This window comes from Scomber japonicus, chromosome 3 (genome assembly GCF_027409825.1).
Source record: "Scomber japonicus isolate fScoJap1 chromosome 3, fScoJap1.pri, whole genome shotgun sequence".
NCBI lineage: Eukaryota > Metazoa > Chordata > Actinopteri > Scombriformes > Scombridae > Scomber > Scomber japonicus.
Window position 1 is genome coordinate 4,755,458 of NC_070580.1, and position 16,405 is coordinate 4,771,862.

The 16,405-nt window shown below is 42.3% G+C and overlaps 1 protein-coding gene across 1 annotated transcript in view; it reads left to right on the top strand.

Annotated features, from left to right (window-relative positions):
* plxnb1b (plexin b1b) overlaps positions 1-16,405 on the top strand; it is a 119,297-nt gene that overhangs the window by 26,791 nt on the left and 76,101 nt on the right. Inside the window, exon 2 of the mRNA XM_053315395.1 lies at positions 4,244-4,314. The gene's annotated coding sequence lies outside the window, so the exon portion shown is untranslated. The remainder of the gene's footprint in view (positions 1-4,243; positions 4,315-16,405) is intronic.

The window sequence follows — 16,405 nt, forward strand, 5'->3', positions numbered from 1 at the left end:
CTCATTGTGAAAATTCTTTGTGAAAGCACCATCATGACCAACAGTCATCCCTACAATGTTGTCAAAATATTGATATTGGGGTATTTGGTCAAAAATATTGTGATATTTGATTCTGCCCCTATCACTGAGCCCTACAGTCTATTTACCATTTACTTTTTGATCATGTTACAATTCCACAACTTCCTTTATTTGCATCATCATTGGATGAAACAGACCCATGTGAAGTTTGCATTAACACAACAAGGCTTATAGATACGTACAGTGTGTGTCCAGCTTCAGAGATACAGCATCATATATATAACATTAAGAGTACTTCCAGTGAAAGTTTCTGCTGCTTGGATTCAGTGACACATTCATTCCTGGCTCTCAAGAATCCAACCACAATACTATTTTTCCGTTTTGATGCCAAAGTCGGCTCCTCTGCTTTTTTTCTTTTTGGTGGTGAAGTCTGTTGACTTAACCTTTGTTCATCCTGAGGTGGAATGAGCAGATGTGGATTGAGGAATGAAGCAGGATGGCATCAGCTCAGTGCCAGCCACCCTAAGAGAGGGCAGGGCAGGAGTTGTATTTAGACCCTGTTTATATTTTCCAACGAACAGCGAAGGGGGAAAAAAGCTGAAATTTTCTGGTATTTAATGACAGAGCAGCCACGGCCAAAGGCCCTGTGTCAATGGCAGTTTTAAGACCGACAGCTTAACAACCTCTGGATTGGTGGCACTGTTGGTTTTTGGTGACGCTGTGTCATTTCCTCCATTGAAGAGCCAGGTTTTTGATGTGTTTACATGTCCCAGCTTCACCGAATGCAACATAATGGTGCCATCATGTGTACCAGAATTCAACAGCGCTGCCAAGTCGAGGGTGAAAGCTCTCACTAATTTTAGGAATTTATAATGCCTGGAAGTGGCCTCTTTTTGAAGTCTTGTTTTCTCACGAGAATCCCTTTGTGACAGTTTTAGTCGCTTTGAAGGACTCGTCTGCTGTTCACAGAAAACGCGCCTCGCTGCCTCCAGCTGGGCCACTGATATTTTTCCTACCCCGGCTTAATCTGGCCTGATTTAAGTTTGAGTCAGTCTCTGCGCTGTCCAAAAAAAGCTTCCTTGTGAATTTGGACCAGTGGACATGTTTGAGAGGACTCCTGGGTGCCATGTCCCACTCTGTAGAGATTTCGAGGAGGGGGTAGAGGGGTGTTTGCCCGCCCTTTTTGGCTGGTGACTCAATAGTTTTGGCAAGGTCGAGCGAACACGCCATGTCACCAGTTGAGTCACTGTACATTTCCTAACAATGGGAAGCCTGGCTGGAATTGGCACAGGCCCATTTCCAAGGCCACAAAGGGAGCCATTAAGGCTTAAATGCATCCGGATTCAAGTCGCCCCCTTAATGTGAGAGAGCGCGCCTGGCTGTTGTTATGTGAGTGCTCTTACATAAGGTTTCTTCATTTGGCCCTGCGTCCAAAAAGCGATTGGCAGAGGGATTCAACTCACTCCTTCTTCTTTCCGAAAGTCGACTATGGTCTCAGAGTAGAGGGTCTCTGATAACTCCACCTGTTTGCTCAACCTGATCAAGCATTGTGTGATATAAGTCAACTTCTATCCCCTTTTCAAAGAGGGGGAACAAACATCAGAGGCGAGCAAAGACTGCAATCCTTCCTGTTCCTGTCACTTCAATCCTATCAGTTCATCAGTCTCACCCGCAGTTCTACCACAAACTTCAGCTTTCAACTTGTCTTCACGCAGCTCCGCTCCAGGCCTCGCCCCTCACAGTCTGGGTCAAAAGATAAATGGGAACAATAAATTAGTTACTTTAGTGCCAGCTTCTCACCTGAGGGAATAGCTGCAAAACAAGACCCAGCACGTCCAGGCCGCAGGGCAGAGGTAAGAGCTCCAGGATCAGCCACCGCTTTAAAACCACTTTTGTTTTACAACCTCCAGGCTTGGATTGGAAAAACTCCAGGTTTGACCGAGCAAACTTGGTCCAAAGTTAGGGCAGCATTCCTAGACAATGACAGTCATTTGGATCTCTTGTGGGAAGGGAATGATACCGCCTTCACAGCTTTAGGACACCGGCGGTGAAGGACAGGCATAAAATGAGAATTTAGTAGAGCTGCAAAGGCTGAGAAGGATTCAGGTTTCATTTCACTTCATGTCTTTGTCAAAATCAGGCCCATGCAGGCCTCTGTTAATATAGTTTAGAAGAGCATTTAGAGGATTAAGTTGAAGTCTATTTGCTCAGTTGTCCTAACTTTGAAATATTCATAAAGATAGTGGTGTGTGTGTCTACAGAGATTTTCGCTCCAGTGCCAAAATGATTCAGTTCAGATGCATATTAATATGCAGCCCAGATTTGATGCAGTTGATATTTCTGCTTGTTCATGAATGGAAGTCTTTTAGGTTTGAGTCACGAAATTTAAATAAGCAAAACATTTCCACAGTTTTGAATCCATTTCCATTTGGTAGCCTGTTAACATGCCTCTGCCATCAGTGTGTATGAATGGGTGAGTGCAGCTGGCACTGTAGAAGAGCTTTGAGTGCTCGGAAGACTGGAAGGCAAATTTATGTGCAGAGCATTTCAGCAAAAAGGCAATTCAAAGTGCTTTAGATAAAATCCAAAATGAATGAAGACATAATATAAAAGCAACACATGGTAAAATAAAAAGGCAGTTAAATAGAATGAAAGGTGCTAGAAAGGTGCTATATAAATGTAGTTTACATTACCATCTACACTGTGTGGACACATACACTGTCCTTGTACATAAGACCACCTTAGGTCACAAATACCACATGATGGTTTATGTCACACACACACACAGGCACAGACAGTACAGCCACACACACTTTGTCAGTGTGGAAGTTCTTCAGTGTGACATAGTTTGTTTTTAGTGAGAGTGAAAGAGAATGTCCTGTAACTGTGATGCTTTTTAAATTTAGTTTATTCTGTTTTGTAAAAAAAAAAGTTTAAAAATGATTTATATGGATAATGTGTTATATGAGCATACAACTGAATTTCAATTTTACATGAAAGAAAAGTTACAAAAGTAGAAAATGGCAAGTCAGGCTTTTAAAAAACTGAATTGAAAATAGCAAAGAAAATTGCAGGCGGTGCTTCTCTACTTTGGAAGTAGCATTAGCTGCTAATGCTACTAATGCTAATGCTACCCAGCTCTGTCTGAATGCTATTGTTGCTAACTTTACTTTAACCATTAGCACATACATCCCCTGAGTTGTGGGAATATTATCTGAATGTAGTGTAAAGATTTTAGACACACATTTATTTCAGTGGACATCTGGAAGTTGGTATTAGCTGCTAATGCTAGTGCTACCCACGTTTTTTCGAATGCTGCTGTTGCTAACTTTAACTGTTAGCACCTACATCCATTTCTTTAATGCGTTGTGAGTATATTCTGAAGACTCTGAATGTAGTGTAAAGATTTTAGACACATGTATTTCAGTGGACATCTGGAAGTTGGCATTAGCTGCTAATGCTAGTGCTAGCTGTGTTGTTTGAATGCTGCTGTTGCTAACTTTAACTGTTAGCACCTACATCCATTTCTTTAATGAGTTGTGAGTATATTCTGAAGACTCTGAATGTAGTGTAAAGATTTTAGACACACATTTATTACAGTGGACATTTGGAAGTTGGTAGTAATCATGTTAGCTAGTAGAGAGTGGTGGGTTTGAAAGAATAATTTATCCTGTGAATTTAGCTATATCTCTGATTTTTCTATGGGGTTTCCTGTACACATTGTTTCATATTTGCACTATTAACAGAAAGAGATTATTTTTCATAACCTTCATGTCTTTTTAAATCGTGCCTGAGTCTTTGAATATGTGGTTAAAGAAGTCCTATTTCATGTTGTGCCAGGTTCTCTTGTTTGTGGCAGCCATTTGTCAGGCTTTTAAAAGGTGACTTTTGTGGCCGCTCTTGCCTTGCCATGTTCAGCAATGTCTTTGTTGTCTCGCTGAACAATAACGGCCTTGTCTGAAGAACGCAGGCCCTCACCTGCGCAACATGAATTAAGGAGTCGTGGCAGGCGTTGCAATTGGTTTAAGCTCATTTTGTCGAGGTGAATTCTTCAGCCAGCCGCTACTGCTGTCATCATCTGTTTCCACATTATATTCCCTCAAAGACTGTTAGTGTTGTTCTTGTTGTTTTATGTCCGTTCTGCTTCTGGCTTTTAGGAGAGAAAAATGTTAAGAAATGCCGTCTGTGGCTTTTCTAATTGTACTTCTTCCTTCCTTCCTTCCAGGTTTGGACAAACGCTCCTGGGAGGCATGGAGAGATTGGAAATAGCAGGAAATAAGCAGTAGATCTCTTCAGGTAAGCTCTATAATCATTTTAAAGTCAAAGTTCTTTTTAAATATATATTTTTGGGGCATTTTATGCATTTTTATGATGATAGGAGGTAAGAGAGAGATGGATTTGAGCTGTGTACATTGTGGATTTATGCAGTGATGGATTGGGGTAAATCCAACACCAACCCCACTCAAATGATAACAAAAAAAGCTTCAGATAAAAACTCTCTCACACACACACACACACACACACACACACACGCACACGCACACGCACACGCACACACACACACAAACAATAATCGCTGCAGTCGCTGATGTATGCAAACAACTTTAACACAATCTAACAATGTTAGAGCGGCAGAGAGTTAGGTACTATGACATGTGCTCCACTAAAGGTGCATTCAGCACAAATATATGTTTGATAAGAAGAGCAGTGCACAGCCATAGTGTAATGTTGTAATGATAGATAAATCCATCTCGCCTTCATGCAGCTTTTCTCTGACCGTGTCAATCACATCATCATGGTTTAGCTTCATTAGGCTCTCTGTCTCTGTCTGTCAGCCAATAAATGTGGGTGAAAGTTGGAAAAAACAGTTCTGGTGTGTTGGAATTTGGGCTCCCATCCAGTGTCCAAATCTCATTCTTTGGCTTCTTCCTCTTGTTTTTGCTTCCTTTGTTGTCTTGTTTGTGTCTCTGTTCTGGCTCTGCTACAAGTTCAACTCCTGTGTCCACACACACACACACACACACACACACACACACACACACACACTACATTAGCGCTGCCAGCTGAAGCAGCACAGTTGGTGACCCAAGCTACACCTGAGGCAGAGGCATGTTTGGATTTATTTTTGCACATTTTTCAATCTCAGCCAACAAGGCTTTTTGTTCTTTTTTTCCCTCCCTTTTTTCAATTGGTTTTCTTTTATTGTGGCCAATACATTTTATACCTGCTCAATTTCCACTGGCTACATGCATTGGAACATAGGAGAATGTGTTTATTAAAAGTGAGAATTGGGCCCATTTGAAATATTTGGCTTATATCCATAAAATAACTTTTTGAACAATTATTATATTTATTTATCTTTTTTTTTTTTTTAAATCAATGCAATGACCAATTCTTCTGTCCCTTCTGGCATTTGCCCAATTTCCAAATGGCCAGTCTGTCATCAGCCATATGGCTCTCCAGCAGTAGGCAACCAGAGCACCTCATAAAGTCCATTTTTTTGGCCACTGCTGATGTTGTTCACCAAAATAGCCAGATGTGCATGGAGGGGGAGGGGGGGGGGGGGGGTTAGTAACTCAGGCTTTTCTAATTTCTTCCTTGAGTTCATCTGAATTATACAATGGCTCATGGGATGTGTGTTTCCTCCTCCTGCGGTGTCAAGTCCCCCCCCCCACCCCCCCACCACCACACCACATCCCACCACACTCTGCAGCTATTTAAAGTGTCAGCGGCTGCTCCCAATTACTCCTCCCCACGCCAAAAAAAAAACCAGAAGCTCTGGCCATGCAAACGGACGCCTCCCCGTTGTGACTTTTATCTGTTTGTTTTCATATTTCCCTTCCCTCACCCAGCCCACCTCCTCCTCCTCTTCCTCCTCCCCGGTGCTTCTTACTGTTTTTGTCTTCGTCAAGGATTATTGTGTTTTTCTGCAGCTGACCTTGGTTACATAAACTAACGCCTGATCCCCCTTCCTTGATTCTCCTCCCTGTCCAAGTCCTCTTCCTCCTCCTCTGTCCCACTGCCTCTGCCAGGCTCTTAACCTCCGGGCGCTCCCACAAAGCCCACTGTTTTGATTACATTGTGAAATCGGAGCCAGGACTATTTATTCCCAGGCTGGAGTTGTGAGGAGGACCTGGTAGGAGGATTTTGGGGTGTAGGGGTGGTGAGGGTGGGGGGTTGCAGGAAGCTGTTGTGGTTAAATCAGGGCGGCCGGTGTCTGTGGGTGAACTCTTCTCATGACTTCTTTTTGTTGGACCAACATTTCAGCCAGCTGGTTCAAATAAGCAGAGCGTCCAGGGTCGCATCCCACTGTCAGCAGTTTGAACCCCATCATTGTGCTGCGGCAGTGACAGGGTGGCAGAGCGGCCGTGTGGTTTGAGACGCCTGTTCCAACTCTCAGCTGGAGGAAAGAGGCTCGGGCTCTGTTTTGGGAAGCATACACCCTGTTAAAGTGTCACTGACACTGACACCCAGTCCTCTATTTCTGAGCTTTATAGCAGGAATACCGTTTCCTGCTCTAGTGTTATATATGTGACCTGCTTTTATAGCTTTCAGTCTTCAGTAGGAACTGAAATATTTGGGGTTGAATACCACAGACAGACAGAAAATACTGAGAGATAGACTCACTAATTGGTGGTTTTGGTGGATTATGGGATTTGTTGGCAATTAGAGCTGCAAGTTGCAGACTATTTTAAAACTCATTTCCAGCTATTTTGATAATTTGTTAATTATTTTGAGTCATTGTATAAGAAGAAAACTTCCAAATTGTCTAATTCCAGCTTGTTAAGTGTGAATATTTTGTGGTTTCTTTAGTTTTCTATGATAGTAAACAGAATTTGTTTGAGTTGTGGACAAAGCTAGACATTTCAGGACATCATCTTTAGCTTTAGGGAACAGTGATTGATATTTTCACAATTTTCAGGCGATGTATGGACCAAACAACTAATTGATTAACTGAGAAAATAATTGGCAGATTAATGGATAATGAAAATAATCATTAGTTGCAGACCAGATGCATTGGTTCATTGCCCCCAGTTAGTAAACCAGAAGAATATGGACATTGCTTTGTAAAAGTTTCTCTTGCAGTTTTCTGTCCATCCATGTAAAGTTTTACTAACTCTTCAGGAGTATTTCTGACTGGACTGGAAAGCGTGATTGGCACAGTAACTGAGTATATGAACACAGTGTCACACGTAGAAAATAATTTACATACATCTGACAGTTGTTACAACACAAGCAGGAATCTAATCAGGACAACTCAAGTTGCTATTAAGCTAAGTTAAAGTCCAATAGGACATAGGTGCCAGCTGGCAGTGCACAGAGGCAATGTATAGAGTCCATAAATCGTGCTCTTTAGTCTTTTCTTAAAGACTAAGTCACTCTGAACAGAGATTTGGTGGCTTGTTCCTCCACCAGGGAACTACAGAAGAGAAGAGTCTGGCTGCTGACTTAGGACCTGTTGTAGTGGTTGAACCAGGAACCTTTCATTGAAGAGTGTACTGAGGAGGGAGTGTACACCTGAATGATGGTGATCAGGTAGGTGGGAGCTGTTTTTAGTTGCTGTTGTGTAGTGAGTGTGGGGGATTTGGTTCAGGCAGCAGCTGGGATTCAGTGGAGGGAAATGAAACCGAGAGGTGACATGCTGTTCTGGGCTGGTTGAGGCCCTCCAGTAAGAAATGACAATAGTGACCTCCAGTTCTTCTTTAACTGGCTCTCTTGTGTTGTTAGCAGTATTACTGTAAATGGACAGGGACATATTTAGTTTGTCCACCACTCAGAGGTGATCACTGAGTCACCTCCAGTCCACAGTAACTCTCCCTGTTTTCAGCACTGAGCCCAGCCCAGCCTGTGATTTAAGTACAAACACTGTCTCACTCTACAAGATACAGAGGCACACAGCTCACTTAAAGGCTGCTGCACTTTATTTAGTTTGTCTGCACACACACACACACACACACACACACACACACACACACACACACACACACACACACACACACACACACACACACACACACACACTACACATCCGAGCATTAGATTATAGGGAACACAGGGTGGACAGGAAACACTGCTGTAAAGTGAAGCGTGTGTTTGTACAAGTGTGTGTGAGTGTGTGTCACAGTGTTTGCGATCCGTTGCCACAGACATCTCACAGGGAAACCAAGCCGATCGCGTGACGTCGTCATTTTAAAAATCCACATTTAGGTTTCATAAAACACCACCCGAACGTCATTAACAATTCATCAGCTTTTCCACACACACACACACACACACACACACACACACACACACACACACACACACACACACACACACACACAGACAGAAGGATGGACCGCAGCATTAAAGACACGATAGAAATGAAGATAAGACCCAAACCACACTGAAACCAGCCGTCTCTGATCTGATTTTAAAAGACGGATACACAAAGCAGAGGGAGACCTAAAAATGGGTCTTCCATTTGGCTTCATCCAGGCCTGATTTTATTTAGCTTTTGATTTGCAGTTTGGTTGCAGGCCAGTGTCTGTTATCATGACTGTGTGCTGTTTGTGTCAGGCTCTCACACTCACTGACTCTCATTCAAAGCTAGTAAGCAAGTTTCAGGACTGAACACACTTTCATATACATCATTCTCATACATGTTGCTTGAGTGCAGTAAATACACGACGGAACAGCTGCTGCTAAGATAACATTGATTCATGTTATAGCTGAAAAATGCATTAAAACACATCTGCTGCAGGTTTTTTAGAAGCTGGGGTCAGGCTAGTGTTAGGAAGGAGGGATACATAGATAGTGTGTGTGTGGGGGGGGGGGGCTGCAGATTAGTGTGCATTTAAGCGTATCAGACATCTTAACTCACATTAGGGGGTTAGATAAAGAATCTGGAGTGATACCGAATAAACCTGCTTAAACAAGCCCATACTGTGTAGAGAAACCTTCATCCTGTCAGGTTCAGTACTCTTATAGCTACTCTTGCTGTGTGTAGTCAGCGTTGGGGTATGTTAGTTTTTTTTTGTCTGGAAATGTCTTCTCAGACTGATGTTAAACAGCGCTGCCAGCAAATGCCAGTGCAACTGAAGGAAGGGTGAGACTCGCTACTGACGACAAAGATGACCAAACCCCCTCTGTCTCATAGCAGCGGAAGAGACGCTTGTAGTTTAAAGCAGCTTTCACCCTGCTGTCATGAGGCTTTGACCTTTTTTGAAGAGAATAAACATGACAGAGGTGATTATTTATCAGCCTTTCACTCTGTCTACGTCTGCTGCTGTCAGACTCTGAAGGAATCATGGAAATAACACTGATGTACCATTATTAATTAAAATTCTATATAGCGAAATTCTATGTTAAATTACATCATTTAAGCCAATTCCCAACAACTGCTCAAACATCTGTCAGACTGTTAACGTCAGCGGTCCTCACAGTCATGTTAACAGCTCTGACTGCTCTGTAGCCATATAGCAGAATGGTGCTGCTGACCCACACCAGTTAACACTGCAGTGATGATGGTTCAGTGTGTTGAGTTACAGGAAAAAGTTTCATTCCCCTCAGGAAAAAGAAGATGTGCCTTTATCTTGTTGGAGTGTGAAGCGATCATTAGTCAATTTGTTTGTCATTTTTTAAAATCCCAAAAATGTCCAACTTATCTTATTACATTGTCTCATATGACAGTAAATAGCTTTTTAATGTCAGTCAGATAAAAAGAGCAAATTAAAGGCAGCACTGTGGGCGCTACGTAACGAATGACATTTTCTCCCAGTTTAACAAGTCACATTCTGATGAGTTGAGGAAATAATCAGCAGGTTAATTAATAATGTTTATTTGAAGATAGAATTGCTTAAAAGAGCATCTGATAAGCTCTTTGGGGAACTGAAAGCTCCAACAGCAAATAGCAGTATTTTCCTCCAGAGGTGACCACGAGGGATGTAATGACTTTTGTAATCAGCATTTTAATGACTGTAAGTGTGTCAGCGGTGAATCCATTATCTGTGCGTGTGTGTGTGTGTGTGTGTGTCAGAAGGATGTGGTCATCTCAGAAAGTGGCTGCTAATCATAAATCCATTCCCCTGGTGAGTGTAAAACATTGGCACACCATTTGTTCCTGGGGACCTTAATGCAGCTGATGACAGAGATGCTACTTTATCTAAGAGCAGTGTGGAGCTGCAGCCTGTCACACACACACACACACACACACACACACACACACACACACACACACACACACACACACACACACACACACACACACACACACACACACACACACACACTTGCTGGAACAGGTGGTGCAGATGTTCCAGAGAAAACCCCCTAACAGGTGTGCTTGAGTATCTTCTCCTCATCCTGTGTGGCTGATCAGTAACACTGATTAAATACTGTATTGACATAGTTTGTGTGTATACACCACAGTCCAGTGTGAAACAGCAACATTTATACACACATACATACATGTTAATATCAATGATTATAATCAACAAATTAACGATAATAATTCAATTTCCAGCAGCTGGATTCATGTCTACAGTGAACAACACACATCACAACATAATGTAGATCAGCTGTAATATGTGAAATTCTGGGCCAATTCTGGTTTTTATACAATATATAAGTTTTTTTTTTGATGATGTTATTGTGTTTTGTTGTTATTTATTCCTTCCTTCCTGGGAACCAAGGACATCATTAAAATAAAGTAACTGAATTGTTTTAAAGTAATTCAGTCTGTCATAACGCTAACTTTGAATGAGCACAAATTCATCAAACGATCTTTAATAACTTTAACAAGAAATTGCTTCTAAATCCCTTCAGCCTGCTACACAATAGGCCAATGTTAGTCAACAAAGGGAATATCGGCTGATACTGATATTTACTGAGACTGAGGTAAACTCTTTTATATTCACTCAATAATGTTACAGGGTATTAGCTGCAGAAAGCTGCAACACCTTTTAATGAATTATGAATGAGTTGTTAGATATGTGCAACACACAGTCTGAGCTAATAAATGTCCTTTAATGAAGTTGGTAGTAGGTCTGTCAAAATAACTACTTTTGTTGGACGATATATTGTCTCAGAAATAATTGCGATAAACAGTATTATTATCAGTCAAACTTTATTTTTAAAGCTCCAAATCAGAACAACAGTTATCTGAAGGCACTTTTCATATAGATCAGATCTAGACTGTTCTCTTTAGGTTCATTTAAAGAGATCCAACATTCCCACATGAGCAAACACTTGCCGACAGCGGCAAGGAAAAACTCCCCTTTAACAGGAAGAAAACTCACGTAGTTAATAAAAAGTTTTGGAAATGGAAGAATGAGTGTCACATAGATAAGTATATGTATAGAAAATGTCCATATTTAGGTTATCAGGAGATTGTGGCAGCATGTTTTTCTGCATCCTTGATTGCTTCAAATGAGAAACTCATCTATAGTGTTCTTTAAAAACAAAACAATCTGTGTTTATCAGTCTGTCTAATCGTACACGAAAGCATTACACAAACAAATGATGTAATGCCAAGCCCAATCGACCCCCGCTTTATCTCCACACACCCTTACAGAGACAAGGTGACTTTCCTTGGAGAGCAAGGAGGCAGCTAGCAGCAAGCAGATTAATATAATCAAATCATGTCATTTAGTCGTTCTCTCTCTCTCTCTCTCTCTCTCTCTCTCTCTCTCTCTCTCTCTCTCTCTCTCTCTCTCTCTCTCCTCTCCCTCTCCCTCTCCCTCTCCCTCTCCCTCTCTCTCTCTCTCTCTCTCTCTCTCTCTCTCTCTCTCTCTCTCTCTCTCTCTCTCTCTCCTTCTCTCTCTCTCTCTCTCTTCTTTACCCGACTCCATTTTCGTCTCGGGAGCAGCATGAACTACGTCTGAACTTCATATGACTTCCAGCATAGAGACAGAGAAATGAATGAAGAGTCAAGGGAGGAGGGGGGGGGTGCTCACTCACTCATTTCACTGATTATGTCCTCTTTTTTTTTTTTTTTTTTTTTAATTTAAAGTCACCTACATTTGTCTTGTGCTTCCCGGACGAAGCAGAACAGGGAGCAGAATCTCAATCACTGCTTGACCATTCCTATGACATTCACTCACTGACTGGAGCTTTTCAGGAGCCTGCAGGTTTTTTCCCCCCTCTTTTTACTCTCTAATGCCCTCCACCTCCTCCTCCTCCTCTTCTTTCAAAGATGGTCCAGACCTGAAGGATGTTAGACTCAGGCAGGGTTGAGTGCTTTTAGTGGGGCGGCCGTGTTGCTGAAAGGAGATGCGGCTGTGAAAAGGTGAATAAAAGTGGGTCACTCCTGGGTTTCCCTTCTACACCGAAATGCTTTGAAATGCTGAAACAAGGAGGTTTTTGTCTCTCTTTTTTTTTTGACAATTCCAACATGCCTCCGTGGTACAGCGCAACCCCCCTCCCCAACTACAAAGAGTTTTTACTTTCATCTTTTGTTATCCACAATTCAAATTTGGAGGATGTAAATTTATTCAAACCCCTAAGAGAGAGAGACACAGAGAGAGAGAGAGAGAGAGAGAGAGAGAGAGAGAGAGAGAGAGAGAGAGAGAGAGAGAGACAACAAAAACAACAACAAACACCTCTGCAAGAAATGTGATTGTGCATTTTTAGATTCAGTCCGTAATTAGTGATTCTCAGCTGAGCCGCTCTGTTTTTTGCTATTCAAATGTATTAAAATGAGAGGAAGCTCTGCTGCGGGTTTTTAAATTAGATTATTTGCTTGTTTGCGGTTTACATTTTTGACGCAGCAGCTGTCAGCTTTTGCTTTCCAATCTGTTCTAAATTTGAAATAAAATGTTCAAATAATGTAAAATGTGAAAGGATGGATTCATTCAAAAGGTGGGCTGTCTTTTTCTAGTTAGGATAGACTGATTGGGTGAAGTCTTTCTAGATGATTCTTAACCAGGACAGGCATTTCCTATTCTTTCACTCCATCCTCCACCTTTCCCGTATCCTCACCTCCCTCATTTAACTAGTCGTTTCCTGCCTCTGGTCTCCCTCCCCCCCTCTCTCTCCAAGACAGACTAAATTAATAGACAGACTGAGAAAAGACCAAAGACTCAGAGAGACAGGAAGCTAAATTAGATGGCGAGAGAGACAAAAAGAGAGGCGATCCAAGCAAGGGGCGATGGATCGGGGGTGGTTGGATGGGGTGATGAGATGAAGAAAACAAATAGATTGAAGGAGACAATGGACAGATTAAGGATGGAGGCCAGATGATACCCTGAGGTACAGTTAAACACACATGAGGCTGATCAATAACCTGACCTACTGACACACACACACTAATAGCACAGGGGATGAAAGGGACAATACGCATCCAATTTTATACCCCCTCCCCTCCCCTCCCCTCCCCCAACCTCACTTCACCCACATTTACACACAGAGAACCATCACTGGTCTCTGGAGGTTTGGAGGTTGACAAATGAGAGCTCACTCCTCGCTTTTAAACCAGCCACCAATTAAGCTTCAAACAGAGAAACCAGAGCCTGGAAAAGCTGCAAAGTGCTCAAAATGACCACACACTCTGTACAGTATAGAAGCTCACCGCTCACAAGAATTATACCCAATTATATCCACTCACTCACTAAAATGCTCTGTCTTTTATCTCGGTCTGTTCATGTCACTGACTTCACACTTGGCAGGTGTATTACTGAGGACACAAAGGAGTACAGTGTAGAGCGTGAAGGTTCTTGAGAAAGCAAGCAGTAAAGTTTTCCACAATCTTAAGTCATAAACTTTGAATTGTGCGATCTTTTGCACTCATATGACGTCTAGGGGAAGCAACTATGTCATGACAGGTGTATTGCTCAGGACTCAAAGAAGCACAGTGTTTGGGTGTGTGAAGTTGTTTGGGGAGCGTTTCTGGAGAAAGCTCCAAGCAGCAATACCAGAGGCCCGTTCTGAACTTGGAAGTTTTGACGGACACTGCACAAAAACTCCTATTTATAGAAAAGTGACTAGGGTTAGCATTTAGCCTAGCTTGGTTGCTGGCTTGCGCACTATGTGTCCGCTTCTTCACACATCGCTTTTGGTGTTTTAATGTGGACAGAGGCTAGGGCTGAGTAAATGAAGATACCAGTACCAGTCCGAGTACCCTTCAAGTGATTCAGATACAAATTGAGTACTTCATTGGATACCCATTCTACATGTTGTACACTAGGGCGATACACACCATTAATTGAACCTTTAACCTTGATTACGATTAATGAACGATGATCTCCACCCTTGATGAACTTTGTTTTGTTTTGTATTTTGCACTGCTGCCCTCACACCATGTTTTGTGATATTTTTACACATGAGGATCTTTAGGGAGTGATAATAAAGATGTTTTAAGGTGTGACGCTGTGGTTAATGTCTAGTTGACTTGATTTGAACTATGTAAAGATCATGGTTTGGGTTCAAATCATCACTGGAGACAAGTTCCTTAAAGATATGCAACCTTTACTGTCATGGCAACAGTGAACACCACCATTAATTGACATGAGCAAGATTAAGTCGATTAGAGTTTCTAAATGTTGGTTTTGATTATTTTTCGATTAATTGCCCAACCCTATTGTACACTGTCTTATCTGGTGTAACGAGCGTTTATTGTAGACACATTTTAGAGCCGTTTTCGGTGGCATCTTGGCTACTGAACTTCTAAGCGCGCTAACTCAAATTCATCACGACTTCACCACCACAGACGGGTTGTAGGTGCGTTGAAGAACGCTTGCGTTGATTGGCTGTGAGCAAGTCCATACAAACAGTTACCAGGACATGTTGTTTGTACTAGAAAGCAGTGGTTTAAATTTTAGCTGGTGTATTGTAGACAAAGTTGAATCAACAGATTGATGTTGTTGGTCTGAACTTTTTCTTCGACTGCCAGGATGCATGAGTTAGGGACTTTTCTCATGTCAGATTTCTACATGGTAATATCTGTGTTGATGATAGTTAGAGATGCTCGTCAGATAGCCACACAGTACAAGACTTCCAAGGAAACCATCAAACATGTTTCATAACAAATGAGACCTCCCAGACAAGGTTTGGAGCATGGACGGGGCAATTAAATAGGGGTGTGTCAACCCTCACATAGCAGCGGGGGGCAGAGGGAGGGGCGAGACATCACGACCCTGCTAACATGCTGATTGTGGAAGATCACAAGAAGAATGTAACGGGTGATTGGACTGTGTGAGCACACATAGCCTGAAGGAAGCTGATTAGTAAAGCAGATTGGTTTTTGTGGGGTGACTCTTCTTTTAGTAGAGCTGGAAGAACAGGCCAGAGAGGACTCACTACTGGATGGAAGAATTAATGAAGACATTTGGGAATACGAAGCAGTGTAGTGTGACTGTACTGTTGTGCTAAAATGCTGATTAGATGTTTGTGTGCGTGCGTGCGTGCGTGCGTGTGTGTGTGTGTGTCTGTGTGTGTTAAAGAGTGTGTAATTACCGGCCTCTAGTTTACTGCCAGCTTTAGCATCTGTTACCTGACTCCTTCAAAGCCTGCAGATCCAAAGGAGCGGGCGAGCAGCAGCCTGTGAAACCAAATACACTTTGTATCCTCTGCTGTTTACTAGCTGTGCAGACACATCCATGAAACTGCTGCTCCAATACAGCTGTGAACCACTGGAATGAGCCTCAGTGTGAAATAAGCAGATTGGAGTTTGGACTTTCCATGAATTAGCTGTGTAATGTGTAATTACATGTATAGTGCTACACTGGTGTCGACATCAGTCACGGTGATACACAGAGCTGCTAGCAGAGAGGACAGAGTAACTCCTGGTATTTAGGCTGCTGTCAGGCTACTGTGCTGATAAGACTGAGGTAGAGACTGTGGAAAAAGATTGTAAATCCTTCAATATGACTCCCAGAACCACCGCAGAACCCCCAACCCATACACACTTAGACTTAAGAGGTGTGATACAGTACAGAAGAGGAATTGTGCAGCATTAAAAAAGGCAATCTAAATGTTTTGTGCCTCTTGTGGGTTCCACACAAAGAAGAAATAAGCACTGTTTTTCTTCTGTGGTGTTATGCTGAACCACATCAACACAATGGAGTGCTGCTGTGAGAAGCCATGGAAACCTCATCTTAATTAGGTCTTGCAGGTTTGAATCCTTTCAGTTCTTCATACCCAGATGGGTGTAGTAGTAACTGTCCTCAGTAAACGTTTTCAAAATGTGTTTATGGTCTCAATCGCTCGTCTCAATCATTTGTGAAATTTTGGCCTCCCTGATTTTATATTTGACGATAAAGCAGGGTATGCATTAGGGCGGGGCTACGTTGTGATTGACAGGTTGATTGCACAATGTCCTCGAGATCCAGCCCGAGCAACCTCCCCGCCCGCCCATGGCTCCACCCATGGCCCCGCCTCATGTCCATATAAGTAAAATCTGTATTTTTCC